Source organism: Pongo pygmaeus, chromosome 1 (genome assembly GCF_028885625.2).
Source record: "Pongo pygmaeus isolate AG05252 chromosome 1, NHGRI_mPonPyg2-v2.0_pri, whole genome shotgun sequence".
Classification (NCBI taxonomy): Eukaryota; Metazoa; Chordata; class Mammalia; order Primates; family Hominidae; genus Pongo; species Pongo pygmaeus.
Window position 1 is genome coordinate 163,202,025 of NC_072373.2, and position 24,488 is coordinate 163,226,512.

Here is a 24,488-nt window from a genome sequence, read left to right on the forward strand (position 1 = left end):
TCGAGATAAGGTGTTGGGCTCGGGTCTGTAGGAGGTAGGGAAGGGGCATACCAGGTTCCCTTGCTTCCGGTTGCTGGCTGGGAAAAGGAGAAGCTGCTGCAGCTCCAAGTCATGAAGCTGTCTTTCTCTTTTCCCCTTCATTCTTTTCTGGTTGCTGTTATACGTTCTCCCCCTGTTTTCCCTCCATCCAGACTTACTGCAAAGCAGAACAGCTTCCCTAACTACACTGCCAACTCAGAACATAAAACACAAACTCTTTTTAAGCACTAACGATCAGAATAACAAGAATTAGAAAATATACCTAATATTAGTACTAGTCATTATGGTAGTTTGTGTTGATACTTAGTATCAGAGAAACAAGTTTGGGCCTTGGAATAGGGCAGATAGGAGCAAATTGGGGCAAATAATGTAAATTATCTGTGCTTCAGTTAAATTGTATCTCCACCTTAAAATGGAGACAACAATAATTTATTACACTGCTATTCTCAGGATTAAATAAAACAGCATCTAGTGCTTTGAGCCTTGTAGCATTCAGTAGAAATTTCCTTTCTACTCCCTCCCTTTCCCTGTAAGCCTGCTCTTAATGTAAGTGTGATTTCTTTTCTTTCTTTTTTTTTTTTCCTTTTTGAGATGGAGTCTCGCTCTGTCACCCAGGCTGGAGCGCAGCAGTAGCGCGATCTTGGCTCACTGCAACCTCTGCATCCCGGGTTCAAGCCATTCTCCTGCCTCAGCCTCCCAAGTTAACTGGCACACACCAGGTGTGTGCCACCACGCCTGGCTAATTTTTGCATTTTTAGTTGAGACGGGGGTTTTACCATGTTGGCCTCAAGTGATCCACCCACCTTGGCCTCCCAAAGAGCTAGGATTACAGGAGTGAGCCACCACGCCCAGCCGGTGTAATTTCTAAAAAGATACTCCCAAAAATCTCTCACTCCAATCTTTTCTAAATCAAATGCTAAAAACTACAGTATTCAGATTTTAACCCAAGGTGGGCTGAAACTACTACTGAGAATTTCTGTGTTAGTTATTTTTGGGAGTTTCTGCTTGAGCTTGTGAGCTTTATCCTTTAAGAAGGCACTAAATTAACTTTAAAATTACATTTGGCTAAGGATTCTCCATTAAAGCAGCTCAAGAACAAGGAGCAGTGGATTCTGAGAAGATGACAACCTAAGCTCTACTCCAGCTTTAATTTATCATCTCCTAAACTAAACAGCTACTAGGGTCTTCAAGCAGCAGAGTGCAAGGCCAGACTTGGTTTCTATTCTGATACTGAGATCTGAGTATGGCCTTGGAGGCCAGTCTCTGTTCCAGGCAGAGGATGGAGTTTGTGCTGTTTCCTGGACTAATTGGGATCTGTGGATTACTCTAGGTAAAGGTTGTCTTTGTCCCTCTGTAAATGTTCCTGGTCTTACTGGCCCCTAGGACGCCAAAAAGGAGCCACTATGTCTGTAAGATAGCTGGGAAACCAGAGATCCATCAATTTTCTTTCAAATGCCTCATCAGGGGACTGTGGTCTGCTTACTTCTGTTAAATTAAATAAGCAGGAGGCCATTTGCCTGAGGTTGTCTCTGTACTTTGAGTTTTTATATAACAAACTGCAACCTAATTTCATACATAAGCAAACTGAAACTTAGGAGTATAACAAATAGTTGAGTTTCTTCTGATCACAAGCAGCCAGATTTCAGCCAGGTTTCTGCCAATCATAGGCAGCCAACTCATCACACCAAGCCCAAATAAGGCAGACACTTAGCTGTAGCCAATCAGGTGATTTCTCTATTTTGCTTCTGTGTTCAGCCTATAAAAGCTTCCACTAACAATGCTAAGCAGAATCCTTTGTACCTCTTCTGGTTCTGAGTGCTGCCCAATTCATGAGTTGTTCTTTGTTCAGATAAACTGTGAAATTTAATTTGTCTAAAGTTTTTCTTTTAACATTTTTATAGTACCAGCCCACAGTGGGCAAGGCATTTACCTTCCACCCCTTACAGAACTATGGTCACTAAGGTACTGCAATAAACAGAGCTGAGCTTCCCTGAGCCAACTAGAAAAAATAATAACCCATGTAAAGGACCTAGCAGCCAGATGTTTTTATCTTGACACATAATGGTCTTGGAGTTAATTAATATGATGATTAAAATGTATTTATCTGAAATAAGAACCCCTGGCTACAAAATTAACACTCTTCACCAACACTCCTAGGAGAAGCCAAAAAGGCACAAAACTGAAGCAATCTCAAAAGTTAGGAGCAAGACTTCCCTCGTAGCTGCTCATCTCCTTTCCAAGGGGTGATAGATAGACCCTGATTGACCATAAACTTAATGATTAAGATCAAAAGGTAGGGGAAAATTAGAACGAACATTTATTTCCCCACTCCTCTTGTTTCCCATTGGAAGAAAGTTTTATCTGTAGAAACACTCATAACCTCCACCCCATCTATTACTTACTTTTCCCCACTGATGAGTGTGAAATCTGATTTGGGGTGACAGCAGTTAGCCCGTTTCTGAACTGTAAGACTAATTTATTAAAAGATTGTAAGCACTAGACAATTGATTACTTTCTTCCCTTTTTGTCCCAGTTTAGAGGGAGCAGCATTCCTTGGTTGATGTGTGCATTCAGTAGACTCAGATGGTCTACTGAATCTCCAACTGGATGAGCAATGCCATACTTGGAGATTGGGAGGCAGAACAGTGTCCTAAACAAGTCCATTCATCTTTGAACCTAAGCCATGCTGTGCAAACATATAACTATGTTATAATTGTCATCAACATACCTGCTGCATCTATCAATTGCTTTCAAATTTGGGTGGTGAAGACGGGCATTATTTTTTAGTCCCCTCAAGCCCCAACACATATCTTCCAATGTGCTTTCCCAAAAGGCCTCTTGTCAAAGATATTGATTTCATTACATAATATTTAAGATTTAAAAGATCACTCAGTTGATATTGTCAGAGGTGGGAAAGTCTTGTAGGGCAGATCTATGTCTTACTAGTGATTTTTGGATCCCCAGCATCTGACACAGGTAGTAGCCCACAGTGAGTGTGGATGGGGTGGCAGGGAGAACCACTAGAGCAATTCAAACTGTTTACAAGTCATCAATCTTCCCTTCCTTGCTGAGCCACACTTTCCTGGAACTGAGATTCTGGTAACCTGGGCCAGCTTCACCCATTTCCATACCTACACCAGCTCTTAAAGCACCAGCCAGAGCAATGGCTCACACCTGTAATCCCAGCACTTTGGGAAGCTGAGGCAGGTGGATCACTTTGAGGTCAGGAGTTCAAGACCAGCCTGGCCAACATGGTGAAACCCCATCTCTACTAAAAATACAAAAATCAGCTGGGCATGGTGGTGCACGCCTGTAGTCCCAGCTACTCGGGAGGCTGAGGCAGGAGAATCGCTTGAACTCAGAAGGTGGAGGTTGCAGTGAGCTGAGATCATGCCGCTGTGCTCCAGCCTGGGTTACAGAGCAAGACTCTGTCTCAAAAAAAAATAAAAATAAAAATAAAAATTTAAAAATAAAAACAGCCGAGGCTGAGCATAGGCCTCTACTTGTTCTAGCATGGGGACTGAAATTTAACATGGGTTCTCTACCACAAAGAAGGCCTTTTATGAGAATATTGCACAGTTAAATCTGAGATGACATTTCACCATCTTGATCATACTATAGGCAGCACATCCGGAAACTTTTTTCTGTTACATAGAGTACTAAGTTCTTAGCATATCCAAGTTAAATCTATACCTGAACACAAGACTGGTATACTCTTACTCGGAGCACACAGTTAGGTAGTCACATTTTTTAAAAGCAGACCTAAACATTCACCAATTTTGACACATTTTGTTACTGGTGGATCTTTGTTCTTAGAACTCCCACGATGGTGGTGTCCACTCCCAAGATGGCAGCAAGCCTTTTGTTCTCTGACCTGGGGTTCTTGGCCTCACGGATTCCAAGGAATGGAACCTTGGGCCATGTGGTGAGTGTTAATAGCTCTATTAGAAGCTGTGGGTCATGGAAGAGAACCGTGGAACCCAGTGACTAGTGTTCAGCTCGATTAGGATAAACCCAGGCACTTAGCTGCACAGGAACAATGGCGAGCCTTTAGCCCAAACCGGAGTGGCAATGGGCGCCTCACTGGATCAGAAAAGCAGCGGACACCCTGCCAGATCTGGAGGGGTGGAAGTCAACGGCGGGTGGGCGATGGCGGCAAACAGAAGTGGTGGACGGTGAGCAAAAGCTCAGCTCGAGCCAGAATAAACACGGACCAGAAGAGTGTGCAGTTGCAAGATTTGATAGAGTGAAAACAGAGCTCCCATACAATGAGAGGGGACCCAAAGGGGGTTGCCTACTCCCAGCTTGAATGCCTGGGGTTTATATCCCAATCATTGTCCCTCCCTTGTGCTCTCAGGTGATATATGATTTGACTATTTCTTTACCTCCTGCTTTTAGCCTAATTTGTATTTTAGTGACCCCTCTTTACTACCTGATGTGTCAGGTGTGAGCTGAGTTACAAGCCCCGTGTTTAAAGGTAGGTGCAGTCACCTTCCCCAGCTAGGCTTAGGAATTTTTAGTCGGCCTAGGAAATCCAACTAGTCCTGTCTCTCAATTTAATCCAGCAAAATCTCTCCCTCAATTTCAGCCCTCTCTTTTACTAACCTAGATGTCTCTTCCAGACCATCAACAAACCTCCCTTGGCTACGTATATGATAACATGACAATATGTTTCTCCTTTCTGACATTTCTCTTTCCCAATCCCCATCACTCCTGCATACAACACACACGCACGTGCATACACACACACACACACACAGAAGCAAGATAGCTTTTTGTAGACCTATGCAGCCTCCATATTTAGAAATCATAATTGCACAGTTTTGCCTTCTCCGAGAGCAGAGAATTCCTTCATGGCACTAGTGTCTTCTGACCATCTAGCCTTGACTTGAACACCCCTGGAATGGAGTGGAGTCACTTTTCTAAAAGCAGCCCATTCTATTTGCAGGCCTTGCAACAGAAATCGGGTGGTACAAAAGTGGAATTTAATAAGGGGCCATTGTGTGGGAAAACCACAGAGATAATGTAGCTAGCAACCACCCCAGGCCTACCGAACTGAAGAAAAGAAGAGATTACAGGAATCCTAAAATAGACAGCAGCATGTTGCCCATCCAAGGCAAAATCCCACGGAGGAATCTGGAGTAATAAATACCAGAACCTCACTCTCCCCTTGCCCTCTTGAACCTGTGCTACCTCCCATTGGCTAAAATCGACCAGAAGTTGGGGGTTAAGACAAGGCTAGCACTACTGTGAGGCTAGGGAGGTAAGAGGCACCCGGGGCACAATTAAGGAGCACTTAATCCAGGAGCAACAGCTGACCAAGCTAGATTTCTTCTAAATATACTTTTCAAAAAGTTAAAAAGCATGACTCTCATAGAAATATAACATGAATGGGTCAAAGATTTTATTCCACCCATTAGTGAATAAAGAGTAAGATGTTAAAACTAGTTTGAAGGAAAATGTAAAGACAGATTTATGTAGTCAAGGCAGTCAATACTAAAGTGAATATGCTAATATGTGCAAAACTGGCTAATACCCTATAAGGTGATAAATTGAAAACTTTAGAATTATCTTTTCTACTGGGGAAAATCAATTATATCTCTATAGATAAATTCCATTTGCATTGCTATGGGCAAGAATCATTTGCACTGCTATTGGTTTTCCACCAGTTAACCTCTTCCAAATAGAGAGTCGATCAAAGGTGCACAAACTTATAGACTTAATTCATTAAGTATCCATCAAACAATTGCCCAGCATTCCACTGAAAGGACCTTCAGTAATCACCTCTCTTATTTCTAAGTACTGGATAATTTTTTAAAACATTTATGTTCTGCCTGGAAGCTATTCGGATATTTTAAAATACCAGAGACATCTCATTTTTCTCCAGAAATCAGGTGCCCAGGATTGGATGCAGGTGTGGTATGAGCAGGAAGGTGTTTTATTTCAGCACTCAAAGGGAAAATTAAAACCAGTCTTTATTAAAGCTGAGGGGATAATAGTAAATGTAAATCCCATTTACTCTCTATTGCACTCTAAAGTGTCTGCCAAGAAAAGAGGTAAGACTATGCATTTATAGCTATAACAGCAGGATAACAAGAAAGAAGCATAGGATTAGTGAGACAAGTAACGCACAGCAGTAGATTACAAAGCAGCATCTAGTTTGTCAACGAGCCCACAGAGAGACCATAGTTCATTTGATCCAAATACCACACTTTTGTGGGAATAATAAATGCAGAATCAAAATATGAGCTTTCTATTTCAGTAAAGAACTATGCAGGTTTAAGTGCTTTAATCGGAAATTAATGCCTCAAAGGCAGTTCTATTTTATTTTTTTGCTTATTTTTTTCATTGTCTTTTTTGTCTTTCTAGTAAGGATAGTAAGATTTATCCTTACTATCTTGCTGTTTTTATTGTTTCTTTCACTGTTTTGCTTAGGACCTCAGAGGTAAAAAGAGTCTTGAAAATCTTCTAGACTAGAATTGTCTGATAGAATGATGATTAGAAATGTTCTATTATCAGAGCTGTTAATAGCTACTAGTCACAAGTGACTACTAAACACTTAAAATTTTTCTAGGACAGGATTTCTCAAACTCAGCATTTTTGAAAGTTGGGACTAGATAATTATTTATTAAAATTCCTCTACTGGCTGGGCCTGGTAGTTCATGCCTGTAATTCCACACTTTGAGAAGCCAAGATGGGAGGATAACTTGAGGCCAGGCCAGGAGTTCAAAAGCACCCTGGGAAACATAGCAAGAGCCCTCTCTCAAAAAAAAAAACAAAAAAAAAACACTAAAAAACCAGCTGGTTACAGTGGTGCATGCCTGTCACCTGTCATCCCAGCTACTCAGGAGGCTGACATGGGAGTATCACCTTAAGCCCAGGAGGTCAAGGCTGCAGTGAGTCAAGATGCCACTGCACTCCAGCCTGGGTGACAAAGCAAGACTTTCAAATAAATAAATAAATAAATAAATAAATAAATAAATAAATCTACCATGCTGAGTAACTGGTCCATGGGCAGTCATCCTATTCAACTTCTTCCTCATTCTTCCAGCCTTCAACAATCTTCATATTCAACTCCTATTGTCTTCTCCTCACACATTCCACAGTGGCTCTTCCAAACTTTCCTACTCTGCTCAAACTCTTGACCTCACCCTGCCCACCAGTTCCAAGAACAGGAGCAAAGCAAAACAGTTGCAGCTGTTATATGAGATTACTTCCTTGTGTAACTCTGATATTCACTTAAAATTTTCAGTTCCTACAGGGTAATAGAGAATTGTGCTCATCTCTGAATTTCTCCATGCTGTGAGAAATTTGTACTGGGGTTACCTGTCTCCTTGGATCTGAGCGGAGAAGCCCAATATAGGGGAAAAAAAACACTGAATGAAGATACAAGAGGCCAGGGTTCTGCAACAGATCCTGTTAATAACTCATGGTTTCTGGGCAAGACCCTCAGTATTTCAGGCCTCAGATTCGCTACTGCATAAAAGGGAAATTTTTTAAATAATTTTTTTCTAAGATTTTTAGATGATCTTTTTCAGGTCTAGAACTTTAAAGTAGACACACAGCTATGTGATTTATCAATAACACTTGCCTTTCCAGAGTCACCAGGAGAAGACTTCAGGAACCCAACATTTCTTAGAGGTGCTTTCTTGGATTTATGTGTGTATATAAACCTTTAATCATAACAGTAATCTTCTTTACTGTTCAACTTGTAAACAAAAAATGTTTGTAAGTGTTTACTATGTTCCATCACTGGGCTAGCTGCTAAAAATGCAACAGTGACTAGAAGAGATTTGTTTTCTGCCCTCATGTAGCATTGTGGGAAAGCTGACTACCTGTCCAGTGCTCCACCCTAGGAAAGCCCAACCCTAGAGAGCCATCAGTCTAAGCAAATGATTGTATTGCTGTATTCCTAGGCTAACACACGGGGTACCAAAGAGTGAGACAAGACCTCCCCTTAGTTCATGGTTTCTTCCATACAGCTATGTTGACTGCTCAGTAGAACCACAGAATATATGCAAATGACTCAACAATGAGCACAGTAAAGGTGTCAGCCTATTAAAACAAACTTATGGATGAAGCAGGATTTGACCCTAGACTTACTCTTTTAGTTGCTGGGGATCTAGGGAATTCCAGATTAGGGGCTAGGGTGACCATAGCAGTAGGTCAAGTCTTGAAGGAGCTGGGGAGATTACTCTTTCCCAGCTCTTATGGAAATATTTAAATATTCCAACTGCAGGATGGCCATACCGGTATGTTGCTACTGAATATCAACCCTAAGTAGAAATGATGAGCCAATGTAGACACACAGCTATGTGATTTATCAATAACACTTGCCTTTCCAGAGTCACCAGGAGAAGACTTCAGGAACCCAACATTTCTTAGAGGTGCTTTCTTGGATTTATGTGTGTATATAAACCTTTAATCATAACTTTAGTTTCTTCTTTTGACTCTATCCAAATTTCTTCTACCCAGTACTCCACTCTCCTGGGCCATATCATAGTTCTTCCTTCTTCTGAGTCCAAAGTAGGCTCATCCATTACCTCCTTGTATTGACTTGTTCTCTTAAAATGTGGTGCAGCTTAGGGTCCTGGACTACCTCATGTGTCCCAGTGTAATGTTCTTCCTTGGAAATAGTGTAACACTAGTTATTTTCCGCCAAGTGTAGGAAAACCATGTTATGCTTCCATAACACAAATTATGCAAAGTACTATTCCACATCTTCCCTTCCTCATTCCCTTCCTCCCTTACTTCCCTTCCTTCCTCCTCCCACTCCTTTGTTATTTATTCATTTAAAATATGTTTATTGTATACCTACTTCATGTAAGGCACTATTCTAAGTACTGAGAATATAGATGTAACCAAAAACAAAGTCTTCTACTCTTAGGGACATGGATGAAAAACTAATGAAGTTTAAGCTTCAGGGCTCTTCACTTGCATGAGATTTTTCTTAGGCCCCAAGAGGGGCCCTAGCAACTTATTCAACTCATTTATATATTTTTTAAAAATTATGAAATCTGCAGAAGGTATTTTAGTTGCAATTTGTTAACAATGCTGTCTTCACTCCAATTTTTTCACCATTACACTTCTTTTTATATCAGGTAATATTTGAGTGGCAGAAGATATTTTTTGGACTCCATCTAAAGGAGAAGTTGGGTTAGGAATAGATCTAATCTAGGCTTAATAGGATGTATATAGGTGGCATGCAGTTACTTCTGTATGAAGTTATTTAGTTGTTCTCATGTAGGGATAGCTTCCAAGGTTACTACCACTGCCTATTGTACTAATTTACCAACTGTGTGACACAACAGTACAGACCCAAAAAATATACCATGAAATAAAATTGTCCTACAGAAACAAGTTCTAAAAGTCTGTAACCAGAGTAGGAGAAGCAAGATTGAAACAAGATTTGAGTCAGAAGCTAGTTGTGAAACACTCTTCCAGTCATTAGACAAATATAATTATTACAGAGAATTTGAGTTACATTAATTCTTACTCAAACAACTTCTCTCTTGTTGGCAATATACTCAATAAAGTATACAGTTATAAATGCACTATACATTTCTTAATGGGAATTGTACAAAATAGAATTCATTAGAATTCCTGTGTTTGTAGGGCACAGATTTGTAGCAATATTTCAGTAGGCTTGTCTGGGTGTTAGGATGCATGTTTTGGAAGTTCCATTTATCAATAATAAAAACAAACTGGCCAGCCAGGCGCAGTGGCTCATGCCTGTAATCCTGGCACTTTGGGAGGCCTCCACGAGTGGATCACCTGAGGTCAGGAATTTGAGCCCAACCTGGGCAACATGGTGAAACCCCGTCTCTACTAAAAATACAAAAAAAAGAAAAAAAAATTTAGCCCGGCACGGTGGCTCACACCTGTAGTCTCAGCTACTCGAGAGGCTGAGGCATGAGAATCGCTTGAACCCAGGAGGTAGAGGTTGCAGTGAGCTGAGATCATGTCACTGCACTCCAGCCTGGGCAACAGAGTGAGACTCAGTGTCAAACAAAACAAAACAAAACAAAACAAAACAAAACAAAACAAAACTGTCCAAGTGCTAGAAGAAAGACTGAATTATGTTTCTATTATCAGAAATATATTGCAAAATTATTTTCACATACAGAGACAGTCAAATGAATATGTAGCCCCAAACAGAAAAAAATAGAGAAGCATGACAGGTGCTGAATTAATAAAAATATTGTATTAATTTTTTGCTACCTAGATTTTTAAAAAGTCTTTGTTCTGATTTCTTTTCTTATTTTAATTAGACGTATGTTTTGTACCTCATTTAACATTCTTTATTTTTCTTATATAGGGCTTACAAAATCTTCTTGTTTGTGAATCATAAAACTTGGATCCACTCCTCATAGAGCTGATATTTTGTTGGGAGAAGACAAACAATAAACAAATATAACATAGTCAAAAAGTGGCAAAGCTAAAAGGAAAAATAAGACAAGGTTAGAGGACAGGAAGCCCAGGAAGTACGACATTTTAGATAGATTGGCCAAGGAAGAGCACTAAAAAAAAACAAAAACAAAAACAAAAAAAACTCAAATTTTATTTGAATCACATCAGTTTTTCTACAATGTCCTTTTTCTGTTCCAGGATCCAATTCAGGGTGTCCCACTGAATTTAATCATCATGTCTCCAAACTGTTCTCCAATCCGTGATAATTGTTCAGTCCTTTCTTATTTTTATGACCTTGAAAGTTTTGAAGAATATTGGCCAAATATTTTGTAGAAGGTCTATCTGATGTTTTCTTATGGTTAGACTGGGGTTATGAGTTCTGGGGAACAATACTATAGAAGTGAAGTGTTCTTCTTATCACATCATATCCATTAGTACATGTCAACAACATAATTTTACTGGTGATATTAAACTTGATCACTTGGTTAAGGTAGTGTCTTTCATGTTTTTCTGTTGTAAAGCTATTATTTTTCCTTTTCCTTACTCTTATTTGTCAGAATATTTGCTAGAATCACTAAAAGTCAGCATGCATTCAAGGGTAGGAGAAATAAGCTCTACCTCCTGAAGGAAGAAATATCAAGTATTTGTGAACACATATTGTAATAGGTGTGTAGTGGTATTTCATTGTGGTTTTAATTTACATTTTCCGAAAGAGAAATGATGTCAAGCATCTTTTCACATATCTATTTTCTAACTATATATCTTCTTTGGCAAAGTGTCTATTCAGATGTTTCCCATTTTTAATTGCTTATTTGTTTCTTATTAATGAGTTGTAAGAGCTCCTACATTCTGGATAGAAGTCTTATACAATATGTAATTTACAAGTATTTTCCCTTTGTCTATGGCATGCCTTATCATTCTCTTAGCATTGTCTTTGGCAAAACAAAAGTTTTTAATTTTGATAAAGTCCAACTTACCTGTTTTTTAATTTTATGGAATGTGATTTTGGTGTTGTATCTTAAAACTCATCATAAGAGGCTGGTATCAGCAATATGGCACAATAGGAAGGCAGAGAGCTTCCTTGGCCTGACAAAGACACCAACTTGCAGCAACAATGCATGGATCAATTTCATTTATGAGAAATCGAGAAACCCCTTAAGATGCCCCTGCACTCCTGAAGAGCATGAAACCAGCTGCGTCAAAGCCAATGTGAAAATTTGTGCCACTCACTGACCATAGTCCTCTGCCTGGATCAGTGTGGTAGGATCAGGATAAAATTCCTAGCTTCTGCCTTCTCCCTGTAGAGAGAAGGTGAAGATTGAAGCATACTTTAAACATTTGATTTTTGGGGGTGGTTGATCAAGGGACTGGTTTCTGTCTTGCCGAAATCTAGGTGCTAACAGGAAAGTCTGTGAGGATGGGGACCACTAAAGGTGACAGTGTGAAGTAGCATGCACTTATTCATCATAATTCCTCCTGTTGGCTCAGTGCAGAACAAGTGGAAGAAAACCCTCAACTCCTAGCTTCTTCCTGGGAAGGGAAAGACTTGGAACATGTATCCAATGTTCTGGCTTTTCAGGGGACTGATTTCTGTCTCTCCTACCTCAGAGCATGGGCAATATGTAGTATGTTATAGATACTTTGTTGTCAGGGCCACTGACAACAAAAGATAGCTAGACAGTTTGTTGCTGCTCCAGAGGATTTGTGCAACAGCAGACAAAAGTCATACAGCTCAGCAACCTCTCCTTTAAAGATAGAAGGAAACAGTGAATTATACATCCAACGCTCTGGCTTTTAAAGGAGCTGCCCAAAGAACTGGTTTCTGCCTTACCTGACTTGAATTGCTGATAGGATTCAACATACTCTAGAAGCCTAGGGGGCACTGAGAAAAACCAAGAGCTGAGTGGCTTGCATAAGCTCTAGAGAACCAACAGCACTACAGACAGACACCAAAGAGAGCAAGAGATAAGGGCTCCTGAAAAAAAGAAACCAGTAAATCCTTCTATTTGGGAATTTATATGCACAACTCCAGAGAAAATGCATCCACAGAAAAGGTTTGAGAAACCCTCACAGTCTTTAGCTGGGCTGCTTGATGAAGGCCTTTCTCTGTATGAAGACAGTCCATGAAGACTGGAAGGGGTGGTGGTTGTTTGTTTCAGTGTATAAATGTCAGCACAGTTATAACACATTAAGAAACAGGGAAACATGGTCCACTTAAAGGACCAAAATATCTCCTAAATTAACCTTAAAGAGTGTAATTACCTAAAAAACTCAAAATAGCTGTTGTAAAGGTGTTCAACAAGCTCAGGAAAATGATTCATCAACAAAATGAAAATATCGACAGAGATAGAAAATATTGAAAGGAACCAAACAGGAATTTTGGAGCTGATGAATACAATAACTGAATTGAACAATTCACTAGAGAGATTCAACTGTCAACTTAATCAAGCAGAAGAAAGAATCAGCAAAGACAAAGACAAGCCATTTGAAATTTTCCATCCAGAGCAACAACAACAACAACAAAGTAGGATGGGTTAAGAAAATCTAAGGGACTAATGTGACAATAGCAAGTGGGCCAACTTATGCGTATGGGAGAAGAGAAGAGAAGGAGAGAGAGGCAGAAAGTTTATTTGCAGAAACAAAGGCCAAAAATTTCACAAATCTGGAAAATGAACATCCAGATTCAGCAAGCACAAAACACTCCAACCAGATGATTCCAAAGAAGTGTACACTGTTAAAGCAAACTAAATATGGCCTGAGAAGGACTCCATACTTCTGTATGTGAATCCTTGTGGATGCACCGTAACACAGCTTAATAGTTAGACAAGATTTAAAACCTAACTTAGGAGTATGTGCCTGTAACAATAACTGAGTCTTGGCCAATCCCAGCGGCCATACTTTAACCACTCCTAAACCGTAAATTGTTCAAACTGTGTTCAAATAAGGCAAACACCAACCTGTAACCAATCCAGCTGTTTCTGTACCTCACTGCTGATTTCTATATATCATTTCCTTTTTTTTTTGTCTATAAATCTTCTTCCACCGTGTGGCTGCACTGAAGTCTCTGTGAATCTGCTGTGATTCTGGGGGCTGCTCAATGTGTGAATCATTCATTCTCAATTAAACTCCTTTAAATTTAATTCAGGTGAAGTTTTTCTTTTATCAATACCAAAATATAATCAAATGTCAAATGGCAAAAAAAAAAAATAATTTTGAAGACAGCAAGAGAAAAGCTACTCATCATTTATTAGGCTATGAGTGAATTTCTCAGCAGAAACATTTGCAAGCCAGAAGGAGGGGGGATGAATGTTCAAAGTGCTGAAAGAAAAAAAAATTGTCGGCCAAGAACAGTGTAACTGACAAAACTATCCTTCAGAAATTAACAGAGCTGCGGACAGTGTTGTGCACCTGTAGCCTCAGCCATTCAGGAGGCTGAGTTGGGAGAATCATTTGAGCCCAAGAGTTTGAGGCTGCATAGTGCACTATGATATCACCTATGAATAGCCACCGCAGAGCCACTGCATTTCAGCCTCGGTGACGTAGTGAAACCCATTTCTAATTAAAACAAACAACAAAAAAAAAGGAAAAATAGAAACTTTCCCAGGTAAACAGAAGCTGAAGGAATTCATCGCTTTACAAAAAGTGCTAAAGGGAATTCTTTAAGTTGAAAAGAAGAATGCTAAACAGCAACATGAAAACATATGAAAGTAGAAAACTCACTTATAAATATAGATAGTGTAATACTGAAATGGTAGTGCATAACATACTTTTAATTTTGGTATAGAAGTTACAAGACAAAAGTATAAAAATAACTGTGACTATAAAATATGCTAATGTTACATATTATAAAAATATGTAATTTGTGACATTAATAACATAAAGTGTGTGAGGGGATTAAAAGAGTAAAGATTTTGTATGCAATTGAAGTTAAACTGTTAGCAACTTAAGATACATTGTTATAAGATTTTTTATGTAAGCTCCATGGTAGCCACAAAGAAAATACCTATAGAAAATACACAAAAGAAAATGAGAAAAGAGTCACAACATGTCACTAAAAAATCATGGAAACACAAAGGAAGACAATAAGAGAGGAAAAGAGGGACAAAAAAGTTATAGGACAGACAGAACACAATTAACAAAATGGCAATAATAACTTCTTCCATGTCAGTAATTACTTTTTTTGCGGGGGCAGGGGGATAGAGTTTTGCTCCTGTCACCCATGCTAGAGTGCAATGGCACGATCATGGTGCACTGCAATCTCCGCCTCTCAGGTTCAAGTCATTCTCTTGCCTCACATCCCAAGTAGCTGGGATTACAGGTGTCTGCCACCATGCCAAAAATTTTTGTATTTTTAGTAGAGACAGGGTTTCACCATGTTGGCAAGGCTGGTCTCAAACTCCTGACCTCAGGTGATACGCCCGCCTCCACCTCCCAAAGTGCTGGGAACAGCACCCGGCCAGTAATTACTTTTAATGTAAATGGATTAAACTTCCCAATCAAAAAACAGAGTAGCACTGAATGGATTTAAAAAACAAGTCAACTATATGCTGTCTACAGGAAACTCACATTAGAGTTAAGGACACATATAGGCTGAAAGTAATGAAGATGGAAAAAGATATTTCATGCAAAAGGTAACAAAAAAGAGCAGAGATAGTCATACTTATATCAGAAAAAAGGAGACACTAAGTTTAAAAAGTCATAGGAGACAAAGGACGTTATATAATGATACAATGGCAAATTCATCAAGATATATACAATGATAAATACATATGTGCCAAACATCAGAGCACCCAAATATCAGACTCAAACACTGACAGAATTGAAGAGAGAAATAGACAGCAACACAATCATAGTAGGATAATTTGATTATCCACTTTAAATTTAGTGGATAGGACATCCATATAGAAGACCAATAAGGAAACAGTACTTGAACAACACTAACAGAAGCATAGGGGAAAATCTCCATGACATTGGTCTTGGCAATAATTTCTTGGATCTGACACCAAAAATACAGGCATCAAAAGTACAAATAGACCAATAGGACTTTAAAAAACTTCTGTGTAGCAAATAGAATAATCAACACAATGGAAAGACAAAATACAGAATGGGAAGAAATATTTGCAATTCATATATCTGATGGGGTTAATATTAAAAAAAAGGAACTTCTATGACTCAATAGCAAAAACAAACAAACACAAATCCTAGATAACCCAATTTTATAAATGGGCAAAGGACTTGAATAGACATTCCTCCATAGAAGACATACAAATTGCCAACAGGTATATAAAAAGGTGCTCAATCTCACAAATCATCAGGGAAATGCAAATTGATTCCACCTGTTAGGATGGCCATTAGCAACAAGATAGAAAATAAGCCAGGCATGGTGGCTGACGCCTGTAATCCCAGCACTTTGGGAGGCTGAGGCAGGTGGATCATAAGGTCAGGAGATTGAGACTATCCTGGCTAACACAGTAAAACCCCATCTCTACTAAAAATACAAAAACTTAGCCAGGCGTGGTGGCACACACCTGTAGTCCTAGCTACTCAGGAGGATGAGGCAGGAGAATCACTTGAACCTGACAGGCGGAGGTTGCAATGAGCCAAGATTGCACCACTGCACTCCAGCCTGGGTGACAGAGTGAGATTCTGTCTCAAAAAAAAGAAAAAAGAAAATAACAAATGTTGGCAAGGATGTGGAAACTTTGGTATTCTTGTGCACTGTTTTTGGTAATATAAAATGGTGCAGCCACTATAGAAAACGGTATAAAATTCCTCAAAAAATTAAAAAATAGAGCTACCATATGATCTCATAATTTTACTGTTAGGTATATATCCAAAAGAATTAAACATAAGAACTTGAAAAGACATTTGCACCTCAGTGTTCATTGGCAGCATTTTACAATAGTCAAGAGGTAGAAACAATCTGTGTGTCCATCAATGGATGAATGAATTAAGAGAACGTGGTATATATTTACAATGGAATATTATTCAGTCTTTAAAAAGAAGGAAATCATGTCATATGCTACACCTTGGATGAAACTTGAGGATATTATGATAAGTGAAATAAGTCAGTCACAGAAGGACAATCATTGCATGATTCCACTAATATGAGGTATCTAAAGATGTCAAACTTTTAGAAGCATAAAGTATAATGGTTGTATTAGTCCATTCTCATGCTGCTCATAAAGACATACCCAAGACTGGGTAATTTATAAAGGAAAGAGATTTAATTGACTCACAGTTCTGCAGGGCTGGGGAAGCCTCAGGAAACTTACATTCATGACGGAAAGGGAAGCAAACACATCCTTCTTCACATGGCAGCAGCAAGTAGAAGGGCCAATTGAAAGGAAAAATAGGCCAGGTGTGGTGGCTCACGCCTGTAATCCCAGCACTTTGGGAGGCCAAGGTGAGCAGATCACAAGGTCAGGAGATCAAGACCATCCTGGCTAACACGGTGAAACCCCGTCTCTACTAAAAATATAAAAAATTAGCAGGGCATGGTGGTGGGCACCTGTAGTCCCAGCTACTCGGGAGGCTGAGGCAGGAGAATGGTGTGAACCCTGAAGGCAGAGATTGCAGTGAGCTGAGATCATGCCACTGCACTCCAGCCTGGGAGACAGAGTGAGACTCCATCTCAAAAAAAAAATAGCCCCTTATAAAACCATCAGAATTTCATGACAACTCACTATCATGAGAGCAGTATGGAGGGAACCACTCCTATGATTCCACTACCTCCCACCAGGTCCCTCCCATGACACATGGGGATTATGGGAACTACAGTTTAAGATGAGATTTGGGTGGGGACACAGCCAAACCATATCATTCCACCCCGGCTCCTCTCAAATCTTATGTCCTCACAATTCAAAACACAATCATGACCTTCCAACAGTTCCCCAAAGTCTTAACTCATTCCAGCATTAACTCAAAGTCCAAGCCCAAGGCAAGCCCCTTCCACCTGTGAGCCTGTAAAATCAAAAGCAAGTTAGTTACTTCTAGATACAATGGGGGATATAGGCATTGGATAAGTACACCCATTCCAAATGGGAAAAATTGGCCAAAACAAAGGGGCCATAGGTCTTATTCAAGTCTGAAATCCAATAGGGTAGTCATTAAACCTTAAAGTTCCAAAATGATCTCCTTTGACTCCATGTTTCACATCCAGGTCATGCTGATGCAAGAGGTGGTCTCCCAGGGCCTTGGGCACCTCCACTGTTGTGGCTTTGCAGGTTATAGCCCCCCTCCCGGCTGCTTTCACAGGCTGGCATGGAGTGCCTGTGGCTTTTCCAGGTGCCCAGTGCAAGCTGTCAGTGGATCTACCATTCTGGGGTCTGGAGACAGTGGCCCTCTTCACACAGCTCCACTAGGCAGTGCCCTGGTGGGGACTCTCTGTGGGGGTTCAAACCCCACCTTTCCCTTGTGCACTGCTCTAGCAGAGGTTCTCTATGAGGGCTCCCCTGTGCAGCAGACTTCTGCCTGGACATCCAGGCCTTTCCACACCTCCTCTGAAATTTAGGCAGAGGTTCCCAAACCTCAATTCTTGACTTCTGCACACCCACAGGCCCAACACCATGTGTAAGCTGCCAAGGCTTGGGGCTTGCACCCTCTGAAGCAATGGCCTGAGTTGTACATTGGCCTCTTTTAGCCAAGGCTGGTGCTGAAGCATTTGGGATGCAGGGCACCATGTCCCAAGGCTGTACACAGTAGGGATGCCCTGGGCCCAGCCCATGAAACCATTTTTCCCTCCTAGGCTCTGGGCCTGTGATGGTGGGAGGTGGGGGCACTGCTATGAATGTCTCTGACATATCCAGGAGACGTCTTCCCCATTGTCTTGGTGATTAATATTTGACTCCTCATTACTTATGCAAATTTCTGCAGTCAGCTTGAATTTCTCCCCAGAAAATGGGGTTTTCTTTTCTATAGCATTGGCAGGCTGCAAATTTTCCAAACTTCTATGCTCTGCTTCCTCTTGAATGCTTTGTTGCTTAGAAATTTCTTTCACCAGATGCCCTAAATCACCTCTCTCAAGTTCAAAGTTCCACAGATCTCTGGGGCAGGGGCAAAATGCTGTCATTCTCTTTGCATAGCAAGAATGACCTTTACTACAGTTCTCAACAAGTTCTCCACCTCCATCGGAGACCACCTCAGCCTGGACCATTGTCCATATCACTATCAGCATTTTGGTTAAAGCCATTCAACAAGTCTCTAGGAAGTTCCAAGATTTCTGGCATTCTCCTATCTTCTTCTGAGCCCACCAAACTGTTCCAACTTCTGTTTGTTACCCAGTTTCAAAGTCACTTCAACATTTTTGGATATTTTTACAGCAGTGCTCCACTCTGTGTGGTACCAATTTACTGTATTAGTCTGTTCTCACACTGCTAATAAAGACATACCCAAGACGGCATAATTTATAAAGGAAAGAGGTTTAATTGACTCACAGTTCCACAGAGGCTGGGTAAGCCTCAGGAACCTTACAATCATGGCAGAAGCAAATGGGGAAGCAAACACATTCTTCTTCACATGGCAGCAGCAAGGAGAAGTGCCAGACAAAAGGGGGAAAAGCCCTTTATACATCAGATCTTGTGAGAACTCACTCACTATCATGGGAGCAGCATGGAAGTAACCACGCCCATGATTCCATTACTTCCCACTGGGTCTCTCCCACAACATGTAGGGCTTATGGGAACTACAGTTCAAGAGGAGATTTGGGTGGGGACACAGCCAAATCATATCAGCATGTTTTTTAATGAAAAAACACAAAATTCATCATCAAATTCATAGAGATTTTCTCCTGTTTTCTTCTAGAAGTTTTATGGTTTTAGGTTTTACATTTAGATCTATGATCTATTTTTAGTTAATTTTTATATAAGCTGTGAAGTATATGGTGAGGTTTCTTTTTGGCATATGAACATCCAATTATTCCATCACTATTTATGTGAATGACTATTCTTTTTCCATTGAAATTGTGTGCCTTTGTCAAAAATTAGGCAACCATATTTGCGTATTTGTTTCTGGGCTCTCTATTCCACCCCACTTATCTATATGAATATCCTTATGCTAGTACCACAGTCTTAATTACTGTAGCTTTATAGTGACTCATGAAATTGGGTAGTGTGGGTTCTACAAGTTTTTTCTTCTATTTATAATTTTTTGATCATTCTATTTTCTTTGTCTTTTCATATACATTTTAGAATAATCTTGTCATTATCTATAAAAAATCTTGCTGGAATTTTGATAGGAATTACCTTAAAACTGTAGATAAATTTGGAGAGAATTAATATCCTAACAATATTGAGCATTTCTATCTACGAACATAGTACAGCTCTTCATTTATTTAGTTCATTCATTTCTTTTTTCAGTTTTGAGAAGACCACTTTGATAAGGAGACATTTGAGTTAAGACCTGAATTAAGTGAGGAAGTGAACCATCTGTAGAAAGAGTGTTTCAGGCAGGCAGTATAATAATAAGTGCAAATAGTGTTTCAGGCAGGCAGTATAATAATAAATGCAAAGGTCCTGAAGTAAAGTGTGGTTGAAGTAGTCTAAGAACAGTAAGGAGGCTAGAGGAGGAGGTGGAAAATTCTTCTTGTTTGATTCCTGGTAGCATTACTCCAACAATTATTTCTTCACCCCAGCAGCAGCAAGGTCTTCCCATAGCAGTAGCTGAATGGAGTCTGTAGTTCTTCTTGAATTTGCAGAATTGGCCTCATTCCCACACCACCCCTGCCACTTCCCCTACCACCCTCATTAGTGAACAGCACCAACCAGTGGAGTGGAGTGAAGTGGTGTGAAGAGGAGTAGAGGATCATATCACAAAAGTAACAAAAGGCCAGATTATATAAGGTCTTACAGCCACTGTAAGGCATTGAATTTTATTCAGAGAAAGAACAGAAGTGACTGAATGTTTTTGAGCAGAGGAGTGATGTCTGACTTATCTTTTAAAAGATCATTCTGAGTGCTGTGTGCAGAAAGGATTGATGGGAAAAGATGAGTCCAAGATAGAAGCAGGGAACTAATGATGAGACAATTACAATATTTCAGCAAGAGCAGATGGTGGCTTGGACTAAGGCATGTGTACAGGAAGTAATAAATGTTGGAATATAGATCTATTTTAAAGATAGCACTGATGTGAGTGGCTGAGGGTTAGATGTGGGCTGTGAGAGAAAGAAAGGAATGAAAGGTTTTTGTTCCAAGCAACTAGAAGGATAGCATGTCCATCAGCTAAGTTGGGGAAGACTGTGAGAGTAGAGGTTTCAAAATTGTTTATCTAGTTTAGAATGAATAGGCAGGGGAAAAAAGATTCTAAAATATTTATTAAATTTTAAGTACAGGATCTAAGAACCTGCATCATACATCTTAGTACATTCTAATAGCAACCATCCGGGATAAACAGCAGCCTATGCATTATGGCTTGAATGTGAATGGTGAGGGTAAGGCAATAGGCAGAGGGGAGGAAAATAATATTTTAATTAGTAACTCAAGTTATTATGCCTCTAAAGGAGCATGTAGGAATGATATCTGGGGCTCAGGAAGACCTCACTGAAGATTATGTACCTGAGACTTAAAGGAGTTAGCCAGAGGAGGAAGTTGGAGTTTGTAGGAATGGGAGGTTAGTCCATAAGCCAAGTGATGAACAGATGCAAAGGTCCAAGAATGAGAAGATGTGTTTGACAAAGTAAAATAACAACAAGCATAAATAGAGAAGGGAGAGCCAAATTGAGAGTATTGTGAAATAAAGCAGGAGATAGATTTTATTCTAATAACAAGATCTGCATTTTTTTTTTTTTTGAGATGGAGTCTCACCCTGTTGCTTAGGCTGGAGTGCAGTGGTGTGATCTCGGCTCACTGCAGCCTCCACCTCTGGAGTTCAAGTGATTCTCCTGCCTTAGCCTCCAAAGTAGCTGGGATTACAAGCATCCGCCACCATGCTCAGCTAATTTTTGTATCTTTAGTATAGATGGGGTTTCAGCATGTTGGCCAGGCTGGTCTCAAACTCCCAACCTTGTGATCCACCAGCCTTGGCCTCCCAAAGTGCTAGGATTACAGGTGCGAGCCACCATGCCCGGCCCAGATCTGCATTTTTACAGAATGAATTGGAGGGGAAGAGTCATCTAGCCTGAAGACTAGTTAGGATGTCATTGCAGACATCTTGATAATGATGGCTATGGTAGTGGATTCAGACTTGAGAGATATTTAGCAGCTTATATATGGCAAGTTAGAAGAGACAGGCTCTGAGAATGACTACTAGACTTCTAAGGTGGCAACTTGGCATATGGCGATACGTTTACTAAAATGGGTGTGCCACATATTAATTGTTTCTCAGCTGCAAACCTACTCTTCTATATTCTACTTTGTGAAGCTGATGCTTGTATTTTGCAAAACACATTTCTGCTTTGCTGGCTGGCTGTATGTAAACTCTTCCATACATGGCACTAGAGGGATACTGGGTAGCTGGAGGAGGAGAAAAGAAATGCTTTTTCCCGTGTGCTTCCTGGTAGCATCAGTCTAGCAATGATTCTTCATCCCAGAAGTAGCAATGATTCTTCGTCCCAGAAGTAGCAATGATTGTTCGTCCCAGAAGTAGCAAGTTCTTCCCTTAGCAGTAGTTGAATGCAGTTTGCAGTTTTCCCTAAATTTAGAGAACAGCCTATATCACAACACTGTGTTCCCATTCCACTCCCCCTCCTACCCCTCTCCCCTACTCCCCTCCCACCGCCATGTGACACTGAGCCCACAGCACTAACCAGATAGTGTTCTCTCTTCAAAGGTCTGAATTTCAGGCTTATGGGGATCCTTTTTTGAACCCAGAGACCCTGGAATCACTTGAGCAGCATTTCTTCCTCAGAAGTCTGAGTTTTAGCTATTGGAGTTCCTCCTCTAAGTTTCTAAGTTTTGATAATTCTAGCCTCTTTCGTTTGTTCCCTCAGCCCTTCCTGCAGTTGCTACCTCCATGATATCTTATGGTTTGGGGGGCTTTTGAAGTGTTTCTTTTTAAGCTTTCATTTACCTAGTTAACATTTTTTAATGTAAAATTATCTCTAATCAAATAACGTGTGTGGTTTCTGTCTCTTGACTGGACCTTGATTGATATAGAAATTGGTTCTAGAAAAGACTTTAGAAGTTGGGATTTGGGATTTGTTTGGTTTTGTCCTTGAGCTTGAATGAAGTGCTGAGCTCCCCACTAATGTGAAATAAATTCTGGTAACCCATGTCATGCAGAAGTATCATGATTCATTAAATTGTCACCTGCAGTTAATTGTGATGACATTCCTACTGAACCAAGTGCCTTAGGAGCATGGGCCTGCTGCATCTAACTGTTAGCAGTAGTAATGACTGTGAGGACTGTGGTGTGGGATAGATTCTTGAGTTTAATAAAACACATACAGAAAGAATAACAAACTCAGGTCTTTACATTCTTCATAAAGTCTCATTAGAGTGCCAAAATGATTCTACGGCAGTCCTAGAAGAATCTCTCTTTTCTTGCAGTCACAGGGCTGATATTGTTAAAAATAAAAAAAGGCTTAATAGGCCAGTTTACAATTTTTACAACATCAGTTGAATTTACAACCTTGCTAGGTCTCTCATGTAGAAGTTAAAAAAAAGGAAAGAAAATGACCCTAAAACTTGGAATGAGTACACATTTGTTTGGGCTTAAATGGGGTTAAGAATTTTGAGTTGTCAAGTCATTTTGAGCCTCTTCTGAGAGTGGGAGCAGTTAGTCCTCCTGTGTCTGAGAGATTAGCCTTCTCTTGCTTGAAAACTCTACCCACTATACCCATAACTAGGTCAGATATCAACATACCCTAAAGAGCCAGCATGAAGTTTAATTTAGGAGGAAGCAGGTGGTAAACCAAAAGAATTGCAAGATTTTTCTAATAACTAGGTCAGATATCAACATACCCTAAAGAGCCAGCATGAAGTTTAATTTAGGAGGAAGCAGGTGGTAAACCAAAAGAATTGCAAGATTTTTCTAATTTATATCACCATCAACCTAGGGAATATGTATAGGAATGGAGCTTAAGGAAGATTAAATATAACACTGGATTGGGCCATATGTATTGATAAGGGTGTACTTACCTGAGGTTCTGGATTTAATGTGTTGGCTCATGCAGGTGGAAGCATTCTAACAATTTAATATGTTGGTTTACTGACAGTTGGGCACAACAGCAGCGTCTATTTAATGAGGTTGAGATACCAGAACTTTCCATATTATAATGTTGAGGAAAAGATTCCAGTGCTTAGGGAAACAGGAATGGTGAAGCATATTTATCACATGTAATCTACACACCCATCCCTCAACAACATCCTTGAGAGAATCCAGAGGAAATCCCATAACTGACATGTGGAGAAACACACTTGTGTATAGACCATGTACATCCTTGAGAAGTTCTGTTGTGGCTGTGCTCTGTAAGCTAGGTATAATGGGAATTTTCAGTATTGAGATGGGCTCCGCAATTTAATAGAGATGTTGGAAGTTCTGGAGTATCAGAGGCAAGCAGTAGTACTTAACCACAGAAGACAAGGTGGCGGGCATATTTATTACAAAAGGAAAGCAGTAACATAGTGGTAATCATAGTTTTGAGCCGTAGGAATTTTGGGCAGTATCCTATTGATTATAATGTCCCTAGAATGAAATAGTTACACAACCTAGTAAAATGGTCCTTAATCTCTATAACAGTAAAAACCAGACCTGACAGCAAAGAAAACTGACTGGAATCTCAGAAATGGACAGTCACGGTCTTTTATTCAGTTTCCAGACCTAAGCTATGTACAGTACGAGAAGCTCTTGGATTGAAGGAGAGATCAGGTCTCTTTGAGGAAGGCCCTATATCATAGCCACAAGTGTATACTGTGTATCTTCTTTCAAGTCTTCCTCAAAGGAAGCTGCAGCCATTTACTAGGGTAACTGTGTAGTAACAAAAGGGAAATACCCAGACCTTTTGTGGGATTATCAAACACTGGCCAACCGATACTAATTCCTGGGCACTCACAGCCCTGCAGTCTACCAGTTAAACTGGGGGCTTATGTAGTGTCTTAGTCAGT